Below are 26,776 nucleotides of genomic sequence, written 5' to 3'. Positions count from 1 at the left end.
GGTTCTTTACCACTAGCACCACCTATGAAATATAAGAGATATGAAATATAGACTTAAGGTGTGTGTATTTGTCTTATAAATATTGTGGGGTATGTGTATTTAAGTGTATAGAGAGAGGTGCATGTGTGATATGACTGAAATATAAACTCTGGCTAATATCAAGGTTGGGCTTCCCAGATGGCGCAGTGGTTGAGAATCTGCCTGCCAGTGTAGGAGATGCAAAGAGACATGGGAAATCCCATGGGCAGAGCAGCCTGGTGGGCTATAATCCACGGGGTCACAAAGTGTCAGACGCAATTGAGCATGCAAGCAATACCAAGGTTAGCTTGAATAACTTAATTCTCTGCAAATAGCCAATTTCTGGGTAATTGTTCCCACCTTAAAAGTGGCCTTAAAATTCTTTGAATGGCTTCAACAGTACTCAAAAATTAAATGTGGATGTTTTTACCTTAAATTTAGTTGAGTGTTTGAGTGACAGTTCTGTTGAAAATTCAGCTATCCCTTAAATCAGCAGAGCCTGGCCCTGCTTTTGGGTCCTTGGTGAAGGAAAGAGGGCCTCTTGCTCTTGTATGAGCATCTCAGTGTAGATGGAGGTCAATCCCACGGGTTATAGAAGTCCCCTTTTATCACAGCCCCATTTGCTGATGGGTTTATCTGACTTTACAGTCACTTACCTTTCACTTACTTGAAGAAGATAAGGTCAAAACCTGAAAGTTTGCTCTGAAAACTTGAGGCAAACCTGATCTCTCCTGCTGAAATGCTGTCACAATCTGTAGTGAGGTTAGAACAACAGAAGAGAACTGCTACTGAGCTGTCACTAAGTTCGCGCCACCAAAGGTCAGCAGTTGCCAAGGCTTCAGGTCCGTCGGTGATGCCTCTCCACCTGATAACCGAGTTCAACTTCTCTTTTCTGGACTTGGTATGTGTAGACATCCACCAGTCTTCACTTCATTTGTAACGTGCGAATATACTCATTTTAATTAAGACATGGTTTTAATTCAGGGATGAGAAAGCTTTTTCAGATTAAGTATTCATAATGACAAATTCTGAAGATGGAACACACATGTATTTTAAAACATCCCTTAAGGATTGCAAAACGCTTATCTAAGGATATAACTTCCTGATTTTCAGGTGATAGGTTCATAGTGTAATACATGCATCTTAGTTTGTTGATCTATTCCAGTGTTTCCCCTCACCTCCCCCGTCTCTGCTCCAGGCTTCTCCTTGTTTGTATCTCTGACAAAGGAAGCTCTTGCCAGTTCACGGTAGTGTTCTATTCCTCACATGCCCGTGGATGCTCCCAGGAACCTGAGCATCCATGCAGCAGGCTCCAGGGCATCTCCTTTTGAATCATCCCTTAACCTCACCACATCCTGGACTGGATTCACTCCCTCCACGCCCAGCACACCTACTCTGTGTTTACCACCTTGACAAATGCCAACGGGTCATCCTGGCTCCTCAGCCACAGTCCAGGATGGCATCCCTGGCCTCTTCCCTCTCCCTTTGTCTGCCACCTTTGCCTGGTCAGGTTTTCCCAGATCTCCTCCTGGGATTTGTCTAGATCTGACCATGGTCTTCGTTGCAGATGTCCTCATGGGGTCCTCTGACAGTTCTCTCCTGGGTTTCTTCTCCTGCCTCAGGTTGATTTCCCTGTTTGCATTCTCACTGTGCTCCCAAACCCCAATCTGTTCTCCTACTGCTTTCTTTTTTTTACCTGGTTGACTGTGTTTTTTATTGTTTATTTTTTTATCATAGTATAGTTGTTTACAACTGTAGTTGTGTAATTGTAGTTGTATAGCTGAATAGTTGTTATGTTAGTTTCTGCTGTATAGCAAAGTGAAATGGTTATACATATACTCTTTTTTTTTTAAGATTCTTTTCCCATACAGGTCACTACAAAGTATTGAGTGGAATTCCCTGGGCTGTACAGTAGGTCCTTACTAGTTATCTCTTTTATATGTAGCAGTGTAGCTATGGGGCTGCCCAGGTGGCTCAGTGGTAGAGAATCTGCCTGCCAGTGCAGGAGACACAGGAGACCAGAGTTCGATCCCTGGGTTGGGAAGATCCCTCGGAGAAGGAAATGGCAACCCACTCCAGTATTCTTGCCTGGGAAATCCCATTGATAGAGGAACCTAGCGGGCTACATACATGGGGTCCCAAAAAGTCAGACACAACTGAGCACTCAGACATGACTGAGCACACACACACAGTGTATGTATGTCGTTCCCAATTTGATGGGGATATTTATAAAATACAGTTCAGATTGTGTTAATCCCCTGCATGAAATACTTCCACAGCCCTGAGTCACTTACGGAATAAAGCCCCAGAGAGAGAGCTGAGGCCCTTTCTGGCTGGTTGCTCCTTCCTTTTACCTCATTCTCCAGCCCTCCCAGGTCCAGCAGAATAACATGCCTCTCCCAGGTACCCCACGCTCCTTCTGCCCTCCATGTCTCTATACTTCCTGTTTTCAGTTTCTGGGAGCTGCTCCTCTTTCATTTCCCTGTTTCATCTTTCCTCTTCCAAACTCAAATACAGTCATCTCCTCCAGGAAGCCATCCTTGTCTTCTTTCCTCTCCACTTGCTCCCCCAACCTCTTGGTCCTTCTATCTCCCCTGGATGACTGAACTTTTTGAGGACAGAGTTTGTGTCTATAAGGTCTGCAGCCCTGAAGGACTAGGGATGGCTGACACACAGAAGGTGTTTAATAAATGGTAATTTAAGAGATGAACATAATGTTTTTTCAAGGTCTGATTGTCTCATACTCTTGGCTGTGTATCTATGAAGCATCTATATCTGTGCACGCATGGGAAATTTATAAGCTTGTACAGACAAGCAGTGATCCTGCTGGATTTCTGTATTTCGTATTTAAAATTTATCTTTTCTGTTCCCAGTTATGTTACCTTTATATAAAATTAAGGAGAATGGTTTGAAAGCAGGGTATGCTTTCTTCTGTGGCTGAGTGGAGTGTACAAGGGTGTGTTGCCTCTACCCAGTTCAGTTCAGTTCAGTCACTCAGTCGTGTCCGACTCTTTGTGACCCCATGAATTGCAGCACGCCAGGCCTCTCTGTCCATCACCAACTCTCGGAGTCTACCCAAACCCATGTCCATTGAGTCGGTGATGCCATCCAACCATCCCATCCTCTGTCATCCCCTTCTCCTCCCGCCCCCAGTCCTACCCAGCATTAGGGTCTTTTCCAGTGAGTCAACTCTTCGCATGAGGTGGCCAAAGTATTGGAGTTTCAGCTTCAACATCAGTCCTTCCAATGAACACCCAGGATTGATCTCTTTTAGGATGGATTGATTGGATCTCCTTGCAGTCCAAGGGACTCTGAAGAGTCTTCTCCAACACTTGACTCTACCCAAGGTTTACAAATTTGATGGTGCATTAGAATAATGAGGGTGCTTTAAAATGTACTGATGCTTGCATCCCATGTGTCTGCACAACTTGTGTGTGTGTGTGTTACATTGCTTCCAAATGTTCTGTATGAGCATAATTGGCTTCATTATAAAGTTATACGTTCCCATCTCAGCTGAGCCCTCAGTCTTATCCTTTTCTACATTGGTAGTCAGCTCCCTTTCTCATTTCTCTTGGCACTTATCCTAAACCTTTATCACTTTTCTGAGTCCTCCTGTCTCACCAATAACTGTAGCATGCACACACGTGTGCGCACACACACCACACACACAGCCCAGTCATGAACTGGTCTTCTGTTAATATTGCTCAAACAGAAGACCCTAGTCTACAATTTTGATTTGCTAGTTTTACCCACATTGTACTTAATTTGATAATGTGACATATCCCTAAGGATCCTAATTGACTTATTGGATATTTTATTTAAAGTAATGTTGTGAATAACTCAACTCATGCTGACTTAAACGAAGAGACAATTTATATGTATAATTTATTGGCTTCCTTAATTGAACTGTCAAGGTAGATCTTTGCATTAAGCCAGGTTTGATTCAGAACTCACATGGAGTCACCAGTAGCAATCTCTGCTGTGTCACTTGGCAGGGTTTGATATATCAGCCATTCCCAAACTCCCCCCTTGGCGTGAGCAGAGTGGCTGTGGCAGCCCCCCTCCTCACACCACCAGATGTAAAGAAGAGAGAAAGCCACTGTCCTGGAACGTCCAGCTGAAGTTCCACCAAACCCAATCAGTTTGAATTGTATGTACTTCCTGACATGGGGATCAGTGTGCTTATTGACTTAAGCCAGTCAGGATTCTCACCCCGGGAGGCAAGGGATGTTGTGAACTCACTCAGACCACATTGGCTACAGCATGAGAGATGAAGGGGCAATGAATTCCCCAAGGAGTAAAGAATGAATGCAGCTAAGGCAAACAACAAACGTTCACATTCCCTACATTATCATAATATAGTCTGTCTATAAGGATTTCATCCACATTTGAGCAATGTATATTTAATTTGAAGTGTCATACATGTGGATATAGTAAAACTGCTGGGTCATATTGGACCATTTTGATTTTCTAGTGAAGTGAATGCCAAAACATACTTATAATATGCTCTGTTTTTATAAGCAATATAGGAAATCACTCTCTGTCATTTGAATTTATGAGTTTAATTTTTTTACAAATAATAAAATTGCTCCACTACATATTAGAATTTTGGTAAAATAGAGTCTGAGGTTGTTGTTCAGTCACTCAGTCATGTCTGACTCCTTGCAACCTCATGGACTGCAGCACGCCAGGCTTGCCTGTCCTTCACCGTCTCCCGGAGCTTGCTCAAACTCATGTTCATTGAGTTGGTGATGTCATCCAACCATCTCATCCTCTGTCGTCCCCTTCTCCTCCTGTCCTCAGTCTGAAGAACCAACTTCAAATCAGTGCTTCATCACTTGATGTTGGATACATTATTTTGTCTGATCACTAATTTTGTTATCTACTAGATGCAGATACAAGTAATACTTGTCTTATAGTTATTGTACCAAATGAAGTGATACATGTTAAAGCATATAATAAAAAACAAAGTTAATTGTTATTTATTTCACTATTTCATCAGGTTGAGTTTACCTGACCAAAGAAAAGTATCAGTATATTTAAAATATGATTCTCTTTTACTGACACATTGCCTTCATTACTTAAAACCTATTTTGTTTTTATTTTTTGGCTTTATCTAAAGCCTCAGGGTGGCTTATATAAAAAGTACATAATACATTTTAGAATAGAATAAAAAGATCTGTGTTGTTTACGCATAAAGTCTGAGTCATTGCTACAATTGAGAATAAAAGCCTGGGCTTCTGGGAAGCAAAGGCAAATAGATAAACAGCTAAATGCACAGCTTTCATTTTGTAATAACGGAAAGTATATCACTCAGGAGGAGTGACAACCTTTTCTTAGGGCAAATCTCTAAATAGAATATACCCCATCAATCTTCCTGTTAAGAGGCATTGAACAGCATAATGGGCTATTGTACCATCAAATTTATAAAACCCAGTAAGCTTTCAAACTATTTTGGACAGTTTTCAAAAGAGAACACTGAAGCCTGGGTTTTAATAGGGCATTTATTAGCTATGTGACATAAGCCGTTTGCTAAACTTCTCTGAGCCTCAACTTTCTCATCTCTGAAATGGAGATTAAAAAATAATACCTACCTCATGGGGTTATTATAAGGAATAAGAAAGAGAATGTATGTTGAAGAGATTGGTACAGTGCTCTGAATGTTGTGCTTCAGTTCAGTTCAGTCGCTCAGTCGTGTCTGACTCTTTGCGACCCCATGAATCACAGCATGCCAGGCCTCCCTGTCCATCACCAACTCCCGGAGTCCACCCAAACCCATGTCCATCGAGTCAGTGATGCCATCCAGCCATCTCATCCTCTGTCGTCCCCCTCTCCTCCTGCCCCCAATCCTTCCCAGCATCAGGGTCTTTTCCAATGAGTCAACTCTTCGCATGAGGTGGCCAAAGTATTGGAGTTTCAGCTTCAACATCAGTCCTTCCAATGAACACCCAGGGCTGATCTCCTTTAGGATGGACTGGTTGGATCTCCTTGCAGTCCAAGGGACTCTCAAGAGTCTTCTCCAACACCACAGTTCAAAAGCATCAATTCTGCGGCGCTCAGCTTTCTTCACCGTCCAACTCTCGCATCCATACATGACCACGGGAAAAACCATAGCCTTGACTAGACGGACCTTTGTTGGCAAAGTAATGTCTCTGCTTTTAAATATGCTATCTAGGTTGGTCATAACCTTCCTTCCAAGGAGTAAGCGTCTTTTAATTTCATGGCTGCAATCACCATCAGCAGTGATTTTGGAGCCCCCAAAAATAAAGTCTGACACTGTGTCCACTGTTTCCCCATCTATTTCCCATGATGTTAAAAAATAAATCCACCAGTAAACTTGTAATGCTATAATTAGATATCTGTTAAAGAATATCAACAATGAGGTAATTTTATGGCAGTTAAAGCATCCGTGTGATTGGATACTAGAAAGTATCACTAGGGCCTTTCAACTAGATAAAAATCTAACCAGTTTGAAGTCTAAAGGAGAGAAGTGAAAACAATTGTTCAAGTTCTCTCTGTGAACTGATTGTTTCTGCTATACGTATATTTTTGAAGTAAGTCATTTTGGTATAGCACTGAGGCACTCCAGGATAGCATAACAGTGAAAAGCCTGTTCTGTGAAGGGTCAAAAAGCTAACTCACATGTGTGAACCCAAAGTAGACCTCATAATTCACACTTCCACTGACAGTACCTGCCTTAGAATGCTGCTTAGATGTGTGTTACCATATTAGCATATTGAAGCCTTGTTGTTGTGGTCCAGCCATTCCTTTGTATAATCAGTATTGTCTTACAGGATGCAGGATGCTAACTCTAGCTTACCATTTCCCCCACCCCACGCTCAAAAAAGAACAAGGAGAAAAAAAATAAATTTTACTTGTAGCTGTAGATATAATCCAAATTAAGATTACTTAGATTATTTTACACGCTAATACATTGGCCGTAGATGGTTTTTACCTTTATCCCTTAAATAGTCAAAGTAATAGGGTATATATTTAGAAGCATTAATGTTAGCACTGAGAGGAATTGTTAAAATCAAATTAATAAGCAGTTCCTTCTTTTTTCTTTCGTTTTAATTTAGATATGAAAACTATGGCCCACAGGGGTTACGTGCCCTGGCAGTTAGCTAATTAATGATAAAACCACACCTTACAGTGAGATTTGCCAACTCCTAGTCTGAGAGGCTTTTCACCTCACCACAAGGTGCTTTGGAGATTTGGGGGCATTGTTGTATACTTTTGTTTGTAGCTATTACTGATTTTTAATATTTGCATTCTACAGAATAAGAGCTTCCTTATTTCTAATTACTCTGAAATTCAGACCTTCAGTGAACTCCACATTTTAGCAAACTGGACTCAACATTTTAAGCCCTTGAGGTTGATGTGCAGTTGATTTGTGAATGTGAATTTGCGGGTGACTTAGCCTTTTATCAGTTATAGTGGTACAGTATCAACACACCTACTGTTCTTGGGTTGCCTAGGCCTATTTGGGATTTGTATGGAAGGAAGCAACTGTGGTGGCCCTCTTGGCTTTTTTTCTGGTAGAAGGTCACAGAATTGGCCAGGCTAGTTGGTAAGCCTTCAGTTCCCTGCAGACCTCTCCATAGCCCAAGGAATACAGTGGTTAGGGCTGAGAGAGGACCGTATGACAGAAATCACCAGTGCTAAGACAGCAAGGACCTGCCACTTAGAAATAAACTTGATTTCTCTGTCATAAGCTATCAGTACTCTTCTCCCTGGTTTGCCCTCTGCAATAGCTACCTGCCACGGTGCACTGAAAAAGAGTGTGTTCTCAAAGACTACCTAACATACGCTTATGACTGTGCAGAGTTCAAAAAGCAGTTACAAAATGGTGTATTCAGTATGATGCAATGTTAGGTATCAGTGCTTCTGAATTGTCTACCTTTTATATAATATGATTTCTCTAAGAGGAGTGAAAGGAGCAAATATTCCTGTCCTTTCAGAAGTCTTTGACTGGGCTACATAAAGTTTGGATGCCTCTAGATTTTTCAGACTCTGATTTTTTTCACCTGTATTATCTGCTTTAAATATAAACGTCACTGAATTTTGAAACTGTCAATGGAGGACAGACACTGTCTTTGGGGGTGTTTATCTCAATAACATGTAGTTCTAGAAGGACATACTGTTTCTGTATCAGTTTAATTTCCACTTTCTTGTTGGACTTTTTTGATGGTATGATGTTGTACGTGTTGATCACACCTATTTTCTTATTTTTTTCTAATGGAGAGCAATTTATTCACTATATGCATAAGTTAACCTTAAAAAAAGGTCACAACTATTTTCCATTCAGCTGTTACCATCCATCTTCAGTACTTTGGTATGGTCCGTGTTGTTCAGTGTAGAACAGAAAGTCACCATCAATAAGTCAAAAGCAGCTTGACAAACCACCCAGTATTCAAGCTTTGGTAGACGTCAAACAGAGAAACATTTCACGGGAGGGAATTACTCAGAAAGGTAAATGTTGTTCAACTTTCCTGACACGGAAAAGTTAAAATGAAAACGAGATGGCTACTCTAAAATGTTTTTGATCAGTTCAGACTGTTTAGTTCTTTACATTAAAGTTTCACTGATTTGAAGTAGTTTCCAGGGAGATTTGATACTGCATTAGTCATATCCTGAACTAAGAAAGTAAAGACAGGTCTGTTTAACATGTACTCATACATAATGTTGCATTAGTTACCAATTCAGCCTGCAAAACAGTCATAGTGTATGCAAGGTCCAAATTAGTGAAAAATATGTATTTTTAAATAAGGGAATATTTAGTTTATACTAAAATAATAATGGATAATAAATACATAAACTTGAAAGCTTATTACCTTCAAGTAATCTCAACTGACTTCAAAGAATTAGACAAATTCATTATTCCAAGGAGGAGTATCTTTGATTCATTTTATGAGTAGGTAGGAGTGGCACATTTTCTAAGACATCAATAAGACTTTAAAAAAGAAATGTGGTTATATAACCACAGAAGAATTCTTAACCTAGCCAGTAATTAAAGTAGTACAAATTTAAATTATAATAAAGTATTATTTTCACCTATAAAATTGTGAAGACTTTAAAAAGAGACTACCAAATGCTGAATGAGAATATAAATTTTAGATCCCTAAAATTTGTATCATTTAGCTCAGCAATTCTGCTTCTGAAAATCTATTCCAAGGAAATATTTAAGACAGAAATACCACTTTTCACAAAAATGTTCACTGTATTATTAATGATAATAGGAAAGAGAGAGAAAAAAAACCTCAAATGTTTGCCATTAAGCAAATTAATTATATAAGTAAATCATAATAAATAAGTGCAGTGGAGTAATACCTAGCTGATAACTATTATTTACACAGAGTTTATAACAATGTAAGAAATGGTCATATTATTAAGGGAAAGATGGTAACAGAATTTTACATAACTTTGCATGTTAGTGCTGGTTTAAAGCAACAAAATATTGAAAATAGAAATATACAAAATTCAAAAATCTCCTAAGTACTGCAATTCTATTTAAGGTCTTAATTATGCAAATATGCATAATCACTTCTTTTTCCATTATTGCTACAAAAGTTAAAGTAGGCTGTTCTCTTTCCAAATTATCTCACATGTCAAGCTATGAAGGTCATAATATAATTTTTATCTTTAGATGGAAATATCTTTAGATAACACATTTAAGTTTTCCAAATATTTTTATTTCCATTAGCCTTTTAAATTTTGTGGTTTTCAACATATTTAAATATCTCATTTTGCTGCATAACTCTTCTGGAAAGAGTATACATTACCTGGAATTTTGTCCTGCACATCTGTCTACCTCCTCTAAATTCTAGAAAATTAGAATTCCAAGATGGTATTTCAGTGGCTATTATATATATTTGTTTTAATTTTTTTTCCTAGTCCTGCAGTGCATGGGGATTATTTAACATTTTCTAAGCACACATGATCCATTTACAAAAACAAAGCACCTTATGTTTCTGCAGTTATTTTTATGTAAAGCTATTAAAGGAACAGGAAACATCTTTCGACCACCTTTCTGCCTACAACTGCCCCCAAAATAGTCATTAGTATTAAACATAACAGAGGCTAAAATTGTTTCCCACAGATGCATGGAGAAAGGCTGCAAAGTAATCCGAAAGCATTTGGGGTTATTCATAATAAAGCCTGTGCGAGGGAAGCACGCCGCCCGCTCACGTGTCAGGCGGACAGCGGCAGCTGCTATGTTGCTCCGTGGCACCACCCGTCCCAAATCAAATGGGAAATGGACGCTGTCTGACAGCTACTGTCATCAGCGCAAACATTATTAAAATAATGAAAAAGCTTCTGAATTTCTTTTCTGTTAACCTTAAGGACAGACTGTTTGGTTGTTGGGGTTTTCCCAGCTCTGATGCTCAAGGGCTCCAGCGACGAATGCCCGCACCAGATTTTGTATCCCGCCAAGCCTGAGCTGCAGCTTTTTATCCCAGTGGGACAGTGCAGCTATGTTCTTGGCATTTTCTGCCTATTACCAGTTAGGGTCTGTGAACAGCATCTCCATTTGTGAGAACCTCATTGTGGAGAGCACGCAGTGGTCTTTTCATTTTGATTGATGGTTCTAGTTCTGCACCATCTGGCTTCTGATAGGCTGCATTAATCATATCCTGAACTAAGAAAGTGTAGACACGTCTGTTTAATATGTACCCATACATAATGTAACATTAGTTATTCATTCAGCTTGCAAAACAGAGTCATAATGTATGCAAGGTCTTTATATAGTAAAGCATAAATATTAATATGCGACCCATTAATGCTGTTTTTACTTGTGCTAACCTCCCACTAGTACATTTGTTTGTGAAGATTGAGGAATTAAGAGAAAGAAGGCCATGTGCACATTTACATGAACATATATAGTTTTGCTGATGCCGCCTATGAATTCAGAGCGCTGCATGCTTATAGTACTTATCTTGCCGGTATTTACTTTGTATATCTCTCTAACTGCTTCTTAAAATGCAGGTTAAATGCAGGCTGCAACACAGATTCACTTTTTCTCCTGTGAACTGCTTGCATCCAATGTAGGTCATCCGTTTGCTGGGATCGCTGAGTTTGTATGTGGCCCGCTCTTTTGTGCTGCCTCCAGCTGGGCCCACCTTTGACACACTGTCTCCTGCTGTGTCATAACATGGAGGGGAAAAAGAGAGAGGATAGAAATTCTCAAGGAAGTTGTTCCAGATTCCGGACTATCGTACTTCTCAGTAGCTTAAATTTGGTTTTAGAAATTTGCTAGGCCCTTTTCAGTGAAGAGAGATTTAGTGTGCATTAATCATAATTGTTTCAGCATCTTGAGGAGGGAGGGTAAAAGAGGATTTAAATTCTCCTGGGAAGTTCCCTTGTACACAATTGCAAGAGCATATTTCTTAAGGTAGCAAATTAAAACCATAACTTCGTAAAACACATTTTGTCTTTTATTAATTACATTTTTCCTAACAGCACCGTATTCCTAGGTAGTCACATCTTCTTAATGTGTGCCTTGAATTCTAAGTATGTATTTTAATGAATCCTACTCCTGAAAAAAGAGTGAAGGTTAAAGCTTCACTTTAATCTTGCATACAACTTGGGTTGTATAAAAAATACAACCTAAACTTTTAACAGGGCTCAGTCCTGGAAGAATGCATGGGACACAAGGCTGATAGCGTGTTTTTTAGTTGAGAAAGATGTAAAGTGCAGTTTCTATTTGAAACATCATTTCATTGAGGCTGAATGTGTCACATGAGCACTATGAGCAATACCAACAGAAATTGTATAAAATGTAATCCATGGGTCCAAACAGACATCCGAAGGGTTTATGATATTAGGATAACATTATCTATAAAGCTAGAAAAAAACAGTTTTTAAGACTTAAAACAGTAACATAAAATATTCTTCTCATCTCTTTCTTATTTTAAAGCTATTTTAAGCTATTTCTTCCAGCAATTTACATCCCAATATTACTTAATTCATTCCATTAATTGATTTCAAAAAATACACTCAACTGCCAGGAACACTGCATTGAAAAACTAGAGAGCAGAAAATTTGTGATAAATAGGACTATGACCATGAGAACACCGATGTAGTTCTAGGAATTTGTGAGAAACTGATTTTGCTAAAGGAAGGCAGGGTTCATATCTTGGCAGTGCCACTCAGCTAGCTGAACAGTGTTGAAAATGGGTTCAAACTGGCTGGCCTATTTCCAGTACTTAATTCATTCTATTAATTTTAAAAAGTACACTCAACTGCTAAGAACACTGCACTGAAAAACTCTAGAGAGTAGAAAATACATAATCATCCTTCTCATACATAATCTCACTGAGCTTTTTATCTAAAAAAGAAATATCTTTAATTCAAACCTGATTTATTGTCTTGAACATGGTTTGTGAGGGTCAGATGGTATAAGGTGCATGTGTTAACTTTTAAATACATCAGAAATATATATTATAATTTGTGTTGATGAAACTTCTCTGGATTTCATCTGTTATATTCATGAGAGTTTGCACAGTGATACATACCCGTCCTACATCACAGTAAATTTAAAAACCAGTGAAATGATGAACACATGTGTTTCCTGGTGCCTGGGTTCCTCCTCTTGTATAAAATCCCTTTAGAGTTTACAGCAGAGGTTAAAAAATTTTCTTTTCCTGTGAAGGACCATATGCTAGTGAAATAAAACGTAATTTACTTCCTTCTTCAAATAACATCTAAACTATTGGACTGTGCTTCTTTAAAATTAAGGACATTCATCCTGAAGCTTGGACAGGACCGAAAGGGTAGGGCTTTTGAGCAAAACATTTCATTGGTTCAGAAAGGCAATGCCAGAAAGACAGCTTACTAAGCCCAAAGCTTCACTTCTCTTATCAGAGGACTGGGGCCATGTAGAGAGAGGGGATGAACAGATGGACAAGTTACAAACTAGACAGCTTTCCCCTTCCTCCACAACTCATCGTTAGACTTTGATTCAAAAGGCAATAAAGTCCCAGAATGCCAAATAAACCTCTTTCAAATAGTAAATACAAGAACACAAGTGACTTAAATTTGTAACTTTTTAACAAATCTACAGTATTCTGTTTTGGCATTATCATGAGTATATAAATGTTTATTTGTTATTGAATTTTAGGCACTTTTTCATGTTGCCAGCTTGTTGGAGGGACATCTCTGGTTCTGCAAATCAGGAAAGAATAAATTCCCTTCAAGGCTGGATTTTGTGTTTGCTCTAACTTTGGATGAGATCAGGTGCCTCTCTGCACTGAGCCTAGTATCACAGGGTGGATTTTAATGTCTGTAAACAGTAAGTCTTGCCCTGATGCCAGCTTTGTCCCCACTTAACTCAGGACTCAGAAATTATCATATGAAATTTTATAAAATTTGCATTTGTTTATTCAGTCGCTGTAAGCAAGGCACTGCAAACACAAAGAATCATGTAGGCCAAGGTCTCAACACATGGTGTGCTGAGGGGGAGAGAGGTGAGCAGCTAATTTTAATTCTAACAGCCACACCGAGTGGCACTCACACCACTATTATCAATGACTCTATTATAGTAATACTGTTACTAGCAAGCCACAGATACAGTTCATAGGAACCACATTATATGAAACTTTGAAAGCACAAGGAATTCCGTATCAGCTTCACACCTGAAGACAGCTGTGGGGATCAAGGCTCATTCGTTATTTAATTCAGGTCAATGTATTCCTCATTCTCCTAAATCCTAAAATTACCCACATTTCCCCCTAAAACTTATATTTAGAAGTTTATCTAAAATTGTCATGGCCCTTGTGTTCATTCACCAAGAGGGTAATGGTCCCAGTGTACCTCTTTGGGTTTCTGCATCCAGCTTAAATTGTAACCAAAGAACCAGGACGTACCTGTGCAGGTAGCTTCCCAGTGCTTTTTCCTTGATGGAGGAAATACTCTCATGTATTATCTCTTTTGATGCTATCTCAAATCATAAAGATAATACGGAGGGATTGCTTCCTAGCTCTCTGTTCTCTACCACAATAGATTATTTGCCCTTGTATCTTACCCAAGGTCTCCAAGGTTACTGATAGTCCAGACTGGTGTCTACCATTTCCACCCCCTCACCCCCACCCCTGACTAATGTGTGCCCTGTGCCACATCCATAGACATGGAGTAAGTGCGCTGACTGGAATAAAAGCAGAAAACTCTATTGGGATGAGCTAGAGGATGGGACTGGAGAAGGAAATGGCAACCCACTCCAGTGTTCTTGCCTGGAGAATCCCAGGGACGGGGGAGCCTGGTGGGCTGCCGTCTGTGGGGTCGCACAGAGTCGGACACGACTGAAGTGACTTAGCAGTAGCAGTAGCAGAGGATGGGACAGTCATGCATTATGCAGAGTTTGTCAGCATTAATGTGAACAAAAGATCATCAAGGCTCATTTACAATAGGGAAAGAAAATTGGCTCTGTAGAATTCTACATGTCATAGTTAACCTAGTGTGCTGTAATGATTTAGTTTCACGTTGAAGATCCCCTTTCTTGCTATTAAAAAAAAAAAAAAAAAGAAGCTAGCTGTTTTTGATAATAGTTGATCAACCTGTGTATTAGTCATGAGTTATTTCAATTATTTACAGCCTGCACTTGATTTTCACAGCCAAAGGTGGATTTATAATATTAAAGAAAGGAACTACTCTTAACTTACCTTCTTTTTCAATCTGTTACCTATTTTCAAACTATTTTCAAAAGGTAGTTTAAGCATGAGAAAGTCTTGAAATGGTTAATAGACTGAAGTCTTCTAAATATATGAGATATTTATCTTTTGAAAGAGTCTTCATTTTTATGATTTAGGGTTTTTTTTTTTTTTTTTAATAAAACACATATAAAAATGTGAATTGATTTTCTTTTCCAAAGCGGTAATTTCACTAAAATTCTTCATTAGAAGAACCTATTCACAGGGCATAATGACAACATGATGGCTGTTAAAGCTCATTTTTTTCAGATGGAAGAAAAACAAAATACTGAAAGGAAAGCTTCTTGCACGGTTAATAGAAAGGTTAGACAAGATGGGAAGATGCTTGTCAGAATCAAATAATATATAGGCTAAGGTGTCCCTGTTTTTCCTACGAGTAGAAAGTCTTAACAGCACAGCTATTCAGCTTTTCATTCCACATCTATTGTTTATAAACATTCTTTGAACAGCTCTGTGTAACATACATGTGTGCCCTGTTCTCCCAGATCCTCCTCCCTCCTTTCAGCCTCATTTCAGTTTCATTCTTGCTGTTTTATTCATTTTCCCCTCTCTCCCTTTAATATTAGCAAAGCAATTCACTTTCAAATGTGTTACTAGGATCATATTTTTATTTCAAATGATGCTTGATGCCCTTAACCCCAGAAGATCTGTGTAGATACTTTACTGCCATCTCAATTTTGTCATGCAAAAGAAAACAATTTCTCCAAAGTCAATAGCTCAGCCATAGTAACTAACATTATCAGGGTGTGTGTGAGTTTGGGGGAAACCATTTTTTAACATTTCAACCCAGGCAACCACAACCCAAAGCTTTTTAACTGCCCATCTTTTAGCGAACATGATTTTTTTCCCGTTTCTGTAATCTAAATTTGTTTTGTCAAAACAAATTTAGATCTGGGCAGCATAGCGAATAGGCGAAAGAGCAAGTCATCTGAAAGTTAGGTGAACCTAGCTTGGAAAGTGCATTTTCTCCTTTACTACCTGTGAAACGTTGGGCGCATTTCCTAGTCTGTCGGAGCCTCTCATTGGTCATCTGTAAACTAGGGGAGCACAGTGTCTAATTGTTGTGAGAAATGAACCTCTCAAAACAACCGATTCATTGTACATAAGTGCTCATAAAGTCTCTTACCCATTTCCTTTCCCTTCCTGCTAAACAATTACTATTTAATATGCTCAGGAGTCTAGACACTTGGAAATACTGAATTATTGAATATTTTCTTGTTGTATTTCTCACGCCTTTCCATGACAGTTGAGAAAAATACATCGTAATGAAAATTCACACACATCATGGCTTGTCTCAGTCAAGGCCATTTTTATACATAGATTCAAAGTCCAGCCCTGACCTGGAGAAGGTTGTGAAGTCAAGTTTGCCACTTCTGGCAGTTACCTTCCCCTTTTCCTCTCTGCCTGACCTGCCCATTGCTCCCAAGCTCCTCCACCTCTCAAAGTCAAGCCACTTGCAGGAAAGAATATGGTAAACATGTCCGTTACCAGGTATAAATTATTGAAAAGGGTCAATGTGAGAATCTCCCTGGCTACTTTCATTTTAAAACAAGAGACAAGGACTCAAGCCCAAGTATTCATAACTAATTGTTGACTCACCTGTGTTATTGAACCTTCTTATTTTCTAGACTTTCTGGAACTGATCAATTATGCAGTCTATGAAAATGATAACTTGAAATTAGCCTTCTCCCCAGTGGGAGGTTACTTTTGATGACTATGATCCCAGCAAAGAGATCCACAAATCACTGGCAGCTATCCCTTAGCAAAGCCCATAACACTTTGTGAACATGTAGTTCAGGAAAATGCAGTGTCATCGAGGAAGAGAACTGGGGTGAAGAGAGGATGGCAGCAGCAGCACAGTGACCAGAAAGAGTTATTTCTGGTCACCAACGTATCCTAGGAAAGACATAACAGCACTGGAGAAGGCAGAAATAACTTCCACCTTCAGTGCAAAATCAGTAGTAGTATGTGTATCTTTTCTTAAAATCATCACTTATGGAGAATATAGGAAAATCGTGTTTATTGTTAGGAATGTGTCACAGGCAAGAATAGCTTTGTTTCCTCTTAGGTGAGTTAAAATTGCATCTTCTCCAAAATCCCTAGTAAGGGAGAGACTGGGAAGACTGGTGGGGAATTGTTGGTAATCTCTGCTTTCTGCTGACTTTCTGTTTCTCTGTTGCACTTCTCTGATAGAGGATGTGGTCAGATATGAAAGATCAAGGAGAAGGAGTAAAATAAAATCCACTTAATTGCTAAATGTTCCCATGAAACATACAAATAATACTCTCGTCAAGCACTGGATTATATACCACCTTGTGTGTATGCTTAATTATGTCTTGGCAACTAGATTATAAATTTCTCATGGGAAGAGGCCATGTCTTACATTTTCAAATGCTTTAAAGGAAACTAGGCCAGAGGTTGATATTTAATAGGTTCTAAGTAGATACTTGAGGAGTGGAATTGGATTTATGGTAAAGTTACTTACGGATTCTCATGTAGAGGCCAGATGTAAACACTGGAGGAATCTGATGTGATTTTTCTTGGGAAAAAGCTGGACGTGACTCATGTGATTTGCCTTGAACACATGTTTTAGGATCACACTTTTAATTCAGACTAGTTGGTTCCACTGCGTCTTCTTAAGAGACTTAGCCACTTCTTGACCAAATGATGTGTCTACCTGAGGTTCTCAACCAGGGTGATTGTCATACTATGATGGTGTCTTGACATGTGATACCAGGGGTCAGGGATGCTCAATATCCTGAGTGTTGCTCAGCACAGTCCTGCACAGCACAAAGTTGTGGTCATGAGCTCATAGGAAGCACTGCATTCCATACTTTTCCCTTCCTCCTACTCACACCTCGTGTTCACATCTTGCCGCTTATCCGCTGTGTCTAAGCTTTACTCCCCTACTTGATTCTCAATCATGCCAAGCTCCATCTGCTTCGTTATCTTTGCAGGTTCTGTTTCCTCTGCTCTTGTCCTGCTCTCTCCTCTGGCGAACGTCTTCTAACCCATCGGGACTCAGCTCAGGCACCAGCTCTTCCAAGAAGCCTTTGCTTGTTTCAAACCCAGACTAGCATAAGTGGCACTTTCCTGTGTGTGCATCCTTCTGCCGTGACATGTATCCCCGTGAAATTGTGGTTACCGGTTTGTTTCCTGTCTCTCTTACTAGACTGAAATCTACTTAAGAATAAGTTGGATGTCCCAGGATCTCACCGAGTGCCTGACACATACTGAGCACTTCATAAAGAATTTTTTGAGTGAGTGAATCAATCAGTGCAATTTTCACCCAGGAATTAGTTCATTCAGCAAATATTTATTGTGTACCTTTCATGACTAGAAAGAGCCTTTGCCATGAGGCATCCGAGGGTGTCAGCACCGTTGGCATCGTGGACGCGAGGGAAGGGATGAGGTCAGGAAAAAGGATGGGAAATTATCCTTCCAATGGGGCCAGCTCAGGTTTGATTCACTCAGTAGCTCTGAGACTGTGTGTGGGACCCAAGAGCATAAGAAGCCTGGCCCATGCTATTCTAAGTGAGGTCATCAGATCCAGCAGGTCCTCAAACATTTTGATCTGAGAGGAGCTACATACAGAGGTGAGAGTAAGCATTTAAGAATTAAGAAAGTAAGTTACAAGTCAATTGGTTCCTGATGCATCTGAAATATTTTTCAGAAAGGAAGAAAGGAAAGAGGGGAAAATTTTTTAAGCTGCTCTTCACCTCAGATATTTGAGCATCATTGGTCCAGGCAATCCCAGAATAGTGATGAATTTGTTTCACACCAGACTTCAAGTTGGGTGATGCCAAAGCAGGAACTTCCTGCTAATTCTCACCTTCCTTCCTTCCCCTCCTGGCAAGGGACTGGTGAACTTGAGACAGAGCCAAGGGATTAGAATTAGGGGCCTCTCTGAGTACGTAGGGCTTTCCTCAGAGCTCAGTCGGTAAAGGATCTGCCTGCAATTCAGGAGATGAGAGTTCAATCCCTGGGTCGGGAAGATCCCCTGGAGAAGGGCATGGCAACCCACTCCAGTATTTTTTGCCTGGAGAATCCCATGGACAGAGGAGCCTGGCGGGCAATAGTCCATGGGGTCACCAAGCAGAAAACGAACAGAAAAGAAAGAAATAATTTGTGTGGATCAAGTCAACCTGTCAGGAGTTTCAGGAGAGCTGAGACTCCACAGAAATTGAGATACCTCATTTTCACTTCAAGCAGCAGGGTTTAGCACACCTAATTTCAGCTCCTACCTCCTAGTGAGCTAGTGGACACCAATGTACCCTCCACCCTGACAATGATTTAGCTCAAGAAGTAAGTGAGACTGGCTAGATTCATCAGCTGAGAACTCTCATTGGCAGCAACTGAGCAGGTTACGGGAGGTGGAGACTGACATGCCTAGGATATTAGGAGCACTGTGCCGGGTATTACAGAGATTCAGAGGTGAACAGTTGTGTGGACAATTTGAGCCAAAGCATAGGCCAGAACACAGATAGAATGCTCTCAGAGAAACAGGAAGTACAAATTGTTGTAAGACATTCGTAAAGAATAAACATGAACTAGTCTGTGTGCAGATTAAAGCAAGAAAACATTATTCTTACAAAATTTTTGCAAAAAGTCAGAGACGGGAATGGCAGTGGCACATTTATTGACTGTTAAATGAGAAACAGTATGACCCTCATAAAGATTGTTTATGAGTGATGGGGTAGAAGTATCACATGGCAAAACTCGTAAGCTTTACTCACAAGAGTTCTAACTAGTGTAGAAAAAAAAAAAAATTCCTACCAGACAGCGTGTCTGCTTTGTTTGGAATAGCAACATAAATATCTAATTTGCCTTGTTACAGAGAAGAATGCATGGTCCGGCAGCCTGTAGCCAACCAAATAATCATTCCATCAGGCCGAAAATGTCGGGAACATAATTAATTTGCTGATTTGGCCTAATCCTTATTTTCCAATGAAGAAACAATAATCTGTAAGTTCATATTTCATTTAGCCATATTTTATTTTTTAGAAGCTCAAAACAATTTTGCCAGGACATCAAAAATAAGACCAACCAGGATAGGTCAGTATACCCTTTAGTTGGAGAAGTTAAAAACACACACAGTAATAAATTTCTAGAAGTTTGTTTTTCTTTGAACATATCTCTGTTTTATAGGGGTTGTTTTTTTCTATTTTCGTGTGTGTCATCAAAGCAAGTGTGTCTGTAAGGATGACTCATGTCTCATGAGTGCAAGGTAGGACCATGTCAACCTTTAATATTAGCATTTCCTCCCCAAAGCTCTGCTGTTCATTTTTCAATGGCAGAAAAACGAGAGTGACTAATAGCTCACACAAAAGCTTTGTGTTTGTTTTTAAACAAAATTGGCTTGATGTTATTTAAATTAGAAATTGATATTTTGCTTCTTAAATTTGTCAGGCTTTCATTTTTTTTTCAGCTGGTGTCTTGCTAGGTGTTTTAGTTTCCTGGTGCAGTTGTAATAAGTGAAAGCAAATACATTTTTATTAAACCATAAAAATGATCAACTATGCACTCTTCTAGAGAAGGCTCATGTGCAGTGTAATTGTTTAATACTGTTTTCTTTCCACACAGAGTCAACCTGAAAGACTATTGATTGTACCAAACCCCGTTTCTTAATGCCATAATTCTCCAGGCCTGTGTCCCCAGGGACTCTCGTCAGGAGGGTAATTGTGTGTCTTGCTGCTTTCTGTCGAACGCCCAATGACAGGCCATCTGGAATAGCTCAGGTCATAGAAGAGTGCCTTTCCCCATGCTGACCGGCCTGCTGTCTGCCACAGAGGAGGCACACCTCTTCATGGGTAGCTAAGTGAAGAGGGAATTTGAAGGTGAGAAACACCAACATTTTAGTAGGCATATTCAGAAAAGAATAGCCTACCCTTCTATGTAAAGTTTTAATTTTGCCTTCATTTATAGAGCTGTGCCAAAATCATCCTAGTAATTACTTTCATTGTATAGTACTTTACACAAGGCACCACCAAGCCTTGTTCTCTTGAAGCAGTTAATGTCACTTCCTTGAGGCTCAGTTTTTTGATCCATGGGGGAAAAAAAAGAACAGGGATAAAGTTGCAAATGGTCTTCTTAACGCCACCGAACTGTGAAGGTCAAATGATGTAGAGTTCGGTCAAGCAGGTGTCAGGTATCTTCCCCATGGCTCAAGTAAAGTTGCCTACATCCATTAACAACTGTTTTTAAGCAACCACCCGCTGGTAAGGTCTGAGCCATGAGCGGAGAGCCCAGTGTCTCACAGGCTCTGGGAATGGATTCTGTGATGGGGTGGGTCACTGAATCGCCTGTCAGTTCTTCAAAATGAAGGAAACGGGTGCAGGCAAGCTGGGACCCCAGTAAGGAGGCAGCCCAGGAGAATGCCCGCCATCACTTCACATATTTTCTGAGACTTTTCTGTTTCAAGTATTCTTAAACTTACTCTCAATCAGAGATTTACACTCAGTGGCTTCAACCTCGTGAAGTGAGCAACATGAGTTCTTCACTTTCCCTAGGCTTGAGTGCTAGGTGGTCACGTCCCCTTCAGTTGCCTGGAGCCTTGAAGATTTTAACATCTTCCACGTGTTTCTGTGAGGTCTGCAGAGCTGACAGGAATCCTGTACACATGCTAGAGTCACAGCCTCTCTTCCCAGGCAATTACATTTGCCTTCTCAGAGCAATGTCTTGACTGTTGCAAGTGTGCAGACTTTCGTATTTGTTTTTAACAATGAAGAGCAGAAAGTCTGTAAAAATTTTAAATTAAAGTAATAATGTCAATCTCTTCATTTACTGAACTGAACTTTTCACGTTCAGAATAAACATCTCCTTTGTAGTAACTCCTTAAAAAGAAAAAAAGATTCCAAAAGCTTGTAACATTATTATGAGAAGAGATTTTTTTTTCCTCCTGTGTTAGCGACATCCCAGAAAACTGGAATTCTCTATTAACCCCTAGGTCAAGCACCATCTTGACACGCATCTCTCTTATTCTACCTCATTTGTGAAGGAGCAATTTTTTCTTAGCTTGATTCCTCACCTCTTTTTAGGGAGCATTCCAAGTTAATCTCAACAAAGAATAGTAATTTATATTTGCAGTCTGTGGAATTAGGGAATAGGTGAAATCAAGTAATTTTAGCATTAGAAGAACCATAGAGATTATCTTATCTAACCACTTCATTTTGCAGTGAGGCTGCCACAGCCCAGAGAAGCTGAATGTCTGTCTAAAATCACATGGCTGGTTTCTGACCGATTCTATAATTTGATACACTAGGCAACATAAAGAGTGATATTTCCTAAAGGTTATGGTGGACTAAAATGTAATGTTTTTTATTAAAATAAATACATGTGAAAACTAGCTTGGAGACTTCACACTTCCAAACTAGTATTCAATATTACATCTTCCTGCTATCCTTATTGGGTCTGGACTGTGTGCAGTACAATCGCCCAGTAAAAGAAAACGTTTCCTCAAGTATGGCTCTGGGAATCAGGGACCAGGCAGCTGCCTGAGCGCCAGCATGTACTTTCTGGGTCTTGGGTTTTTTCCCCTGCTCTGAAACTAGAATGATAAGGTGGCTGACATGACCAGCTATCAGCACCATAGCATACCATTTTTCCTTTAAGATTACCCCAAAATACTGCAGTTGTTGTCCCATAGCCCAGAGGAACAAATGATTTTGATTTCGGACCCTAACCTCTCCAATCTACCATACAAATTCGAAGGTAGGTCATACTCAGAGTAAATATGGAAAGACTGGACTGGACTCAGTTGCCTCCACTCTTAACCTTACGAGTTTTGAAGTGAGAAGGAAAATATGTAGACGTATTTCTAGAGAGCCTAGCATTGTTCCTTGTATAGACTGGTCCCACTAAGACATTCTTGAACTCACGTTCTTACCCAGGTGTCTCCAAATCTTTGCTGTTGTCCTGTGATCAAAGTAAACCTGCTATGACTGTATCACACGATACAGGTGAGGACCAACTTGGCTTCTTTTTCATACATCAAGTCATTTTTTATTGAGATGCTTCTTGACATATAACACAGAGTGACTTCATTTAATACAGAATGCTCAACAAGATGAAAGTCTGGAAAGTTTAGGTCTTCAACTTTATGGTGAATTGTTTTTCACCTTAAAAAATAACTTTCACCTTTAGTCATCTGAAAAGTAGCACCGTGTGAGTGAGTAACTTTCTTACCAAACTGGTCGGTAGAGCCTGGTGGGGATTAATAGGACCTGTGGAGTTAGGAGGCCTTTCTGGACTGGCCTGGATCTAGGAAAGATAAGACCATCACACAAGGGCTTAGGGCCTAAACTAGTAGGAATAAAGAAGCCTAACCTGCATCTCCACTTCCCTTGTCAGTTCACAGGAGCCTTGCAAGTTATTTGAGCCAAGCTCCCCCTGCAACCAGGACCACCCTCTCTCCTTAGTCATGTGGGATTCTGACTCTACTTTGACTTGAGAAGATGCTAATTATGGCTTTATTTTTTTTTTGAAAGAATGATTAATAATCACTTCCATTTGGTGGAATGTAAACTGTGGAGGCAGCATTAATGCTTTTACTCCCTTATAAAGCAACATAAGGAAGAAGGAAAAGAAACAGGAAGCCTGGTACACTCTTTTGCAACAAGCTATAAAATGATATATTTAATTTTGAATAATTAAACAAAAACATTTTTATTCACATAATGTTACAATCATATTGCTAATACCAGCTTAATGCTTCCTTTTTAACTAATTCATTTTCTCATTTGTGGCAATCGAGAAAGGTTTATTAAATCTAATGACTGTTTGAGGATTAAGTAGGGGGAAAGCATGTTCTAATTACAGGGATGGATAAAAGCAAACTAATTAAACAAAAACGTGTATTTCCTTCCTGAGAGCTGTCTGGTCAGCCATATCCGAGATGAACTTGGGTTACCTAACTCCTGAGTTTTTTAATCATGTTTTTAGATTGCATTTTGTACACCATCTGTACCATTAACATGACTGTAATTTCTGTCACAGTTGGAAGCTTCAGTTAATAAATGTTTTGTTTTGGAGGGGAATGAGGAGGCAGACAAGAAGATGGGAATGTTTATGAATGAACCAAAGGAAGAGACTGTCTTAACTGAGGGGTTATGAAGTTCAATGCTAGACATGTACGACTGAGGTTTCGGTGTTGCCCTTCTGTACTTCACATTATTGCTAACATTTACATTGGGAAAGAGTCTTAATTCATCCTTCAAAAAAATCTGATCTCATAGATAATCACCATCTAATAACAATAATAACAATAATACCCTAGATAACCTCATTCAGAACATATACAGAAGAACAGATCTTTATTTTATGAAACTCAGAAGCATTGATTTTTCAGTATTTTGTATATTCTAAGCAAAGCACAGAATCACAGTGCTATAGTTTTGAGCCCCCAATAAATTATTGTATCCTTTTTTGAAAAAATCGATTTTCTGGACATGATTTCCTTTTTCAGCTAGCAACTACCACAGCAGTCTTTTTCAAACACTCTGATTATGTTTTCACAGCTACAGAGAATGATCAGAGGTTTTTGAAGCATCTGATTATAATTTCAGAGAGTGGTAGTGTACCAATAAAATGTCCACAGGAATAGAGGAGAAAGTTGAAGGGTGGGGGGAGAGACAAGACACAATTGGAGCTGCAGACTGTTGTCCAAAACCAAGGCTACATACTTTGCAGATGGAAAAGAGATGGCCACTCATGACTAAAATCTTAAAAACTATATGAAGACCGAATTTTTAGTTAAGTCCTAGAATACTCAGATGAAATTTTATATCTGGAAGCAGAAGAGACATTAGCATTCGTTCTATGTAGGAAATATCAGTGTCTGTTGTGTGCCTGGTATCTGCTGTGTGCTTAGGGATACAGAAGATAAAGATAGCCTCCTTCAGGGAGCTTATGGTGTCAGTCAGCATTTGAGGGACTAGGAGTTAAAGCAAAATAGAAATTGTAGTAATTTATGTACAAAAAACATTCTAAGGAGAATTTATATAATAAAATGATCTTGGTAGTATACAATGAAAATAGCACTGATCTGGTGGCAGTAATTTGTATATACAATGGCCTTTTGGCATTCGCCAGCTATATATCCTAGAGCCTTTATGAAATTACAGATTCCCCAACAACCTTACAGCTTATCATTACCACCCTACATTATGCTAATAAAAGTATTTGAAAATTTATTAAGGTGTGGCAGCTTCAGGGCTTTCTGAAAGAGACTGTGTACCCTGGCAGTAAAGAAGCCATGTAAAGATGTAAGCACTGGGAAGCTGACTGTCTTCACTCTTTAATCAAGTCCGTCCCATCCACCAGTTTGAAGTTGGGAATTCCAGATTGTGTGTCACCAAAAAAGCCAAGAGATATTTGTCCTGAACATCCCAGTTCAAAGGAGTAGTAAGAATCCCACACTGGTTTGAAGAGTTCTTGCACTAATTGCACATTTATCAAACAGCATACACTTTGAGGAGCAAGAGAAAATGGCTGTTGGGTAGTCATAACAAGGTACACAGGTATCCCTTATTTGCAATACTAAAAGTCAAAACTTCCATTGATGCCTTTGAAAGCATCTGTTGGAAGCTTGTTTACATGGCTTTGGTCCAGGACCGTGTTTTCTAGCAATATGTTCTTTTTAACAGAATCCCGCCACTGACAGGAATGGTTCAGACAGGAATTTTGTTGTAATGCACATTTCCCTATATACCCAAATCGTCACTCTTAAAACCTAGTTAAGATGATGAGGGCAAGTATAGTCAAAGCCTCCATCAAGCTTCTTGAAACCTGGCTCAAATGTCAGCTAGTCAAACATTCTTATCAATAAAACCAGTAAGCTTGGAACTGATCAGATTAAGTACTCCAGCCAACTTAATATGTAAAATGCTTTCAGTTAATTGCCACTGAGCCTTATTAAATACAGCAGCCCAATTTCAAGGTTATCCTGTCAACTTCATCCTGACTGACTTTCCATATTCCATTGCTAGCTTTCTAACTCACTCTTCACCAGACTGGAATCAGAGTAATGAAAACAGTCAAACTGCTCATAAAATGTCACATTACTATGAGAGCACACATTATTTCTACAGATATTTTCTGTCAGTCACTAGATCACTACTCAAATGACAGCAGTGCCAGCCTGAAACAGGCTTTAAAAATGACAACCCCGTACTGTAAAGACTACTTCAGCAGTAAAATTTACTGAGTTGTCCCTTTGATCTCAGCCTACAAAAGATACCAAATGTTACTCAGGAATAAATAAAACATTTATAGAAAAGGGGAGAAAAGGTTATATGCTTCATTTTGCTTATCAATGTCATTTCCAAGCCAACAATTTTATTAGGGGTAGGGGTATAGTGACATGCTATTTTTAGGTTGTGGGGGAGAAATGTGACATTTAGAACAAATGTCATAGCATTTCTTCAATAAAATCCATGCTGTCAGCTGCCTAGCTCTAGAGAATTATAGAAAAGCCATACTGAACTGAAAGAGAAGTAACAATAGCTTGATTTTTACCTTAACCCTCTCAGACCCAGCCTCAGCGTGGACCGACATTAGTGATGGTTTTTGCTTGTTGTATAGCTTGGAAACAGGTCTGTATTTGCACAGAATGTTTCTTAAAGGAATCTGTTCTGTCTACTTAAGAAATGACCCTGTGTTCAACCAAAGCTTTGTGACTTGTTTTGTTCAGTGAACCTTGAGGAGAAGCAATTTCTTCACAAACAAAAGAACTCAAATACGTACTAAAATAACTATTCCAAGATGAAAGCCAGAAAATGACTTCTTATTGACTGTAAACAACAAAATGAGCAGCAGCAGAAAAGGAAAAAAAAAAAAGCAGAAGAGATAATTATTAGAATTTAATGTAAAAAGAAATAGCATGTAATGAATGTAGTTCTTATTATGGAACTTCTTGCCCTTATCTCTCCCACTTTTTTTTTTTTTTTTTTTTTGGCATCTGTTCACATTCTACCATGAAATATCTCCAGGTTGTTATTTAACTTCTCAGGGACAAGAGCCGTATCTTACATTTCTCTCAATTCCCCACAGTGCCT

The 26,776-nt window shown here is 39.3% G+C and overlaps 1 protein-coding gene across 44 annotated transcripts in view; it reads left to right on the top strand.

The window, feature by feature from the left end:
* Positions 1-26,776, top strand: part of CDKAL1 (CDKAL1 threonylcarbamoyladenosine tRNA methylthiotransferase) — a 918,695-nt gene that overhangs the window by 529,267 nt on the left and 362,652 nt on the right. Inside the window, exons 14-16 of one of the 44 annotated variants that reach the window (XR_014061599.1) lie at positions 17,896-17,983; positions 19,561-19,688; positions 20,307-20,560. The exons of the other annotated variants lie outside the window; for them this stretch is intronic. The gene's annotated coding sequence lies outside the window, so the exon portion shown is untranslated. The remainder of the gene's footprint in view (positions 1-17,895; positions 17,984-19,560; positions 19,689-20,306; positions 20,561-26,776) is intronic. 44 annotated transcript variants of the gene reach the window in all.

This window comes from Giraffa tippelskirchi, chromosome 8, assembly GCF_054371585.1.
Source record: "Giraffa tippelskirchi isolate mGirTip1 chromosome 8, T2T-mGirTip1v1.2.pri, whole genome shotgun sequence".
In the NCBI taxonomy this organism is placed as follows: Eukaryota; Metazoa; Chordata; class Mammalia; order Artiodactyla; family Giraffidae; genus Giraffa; species Giraffa tippelskirchi.
This window is presented reverse-complemented; position numbering and strand designations above follow the sequence as displayed.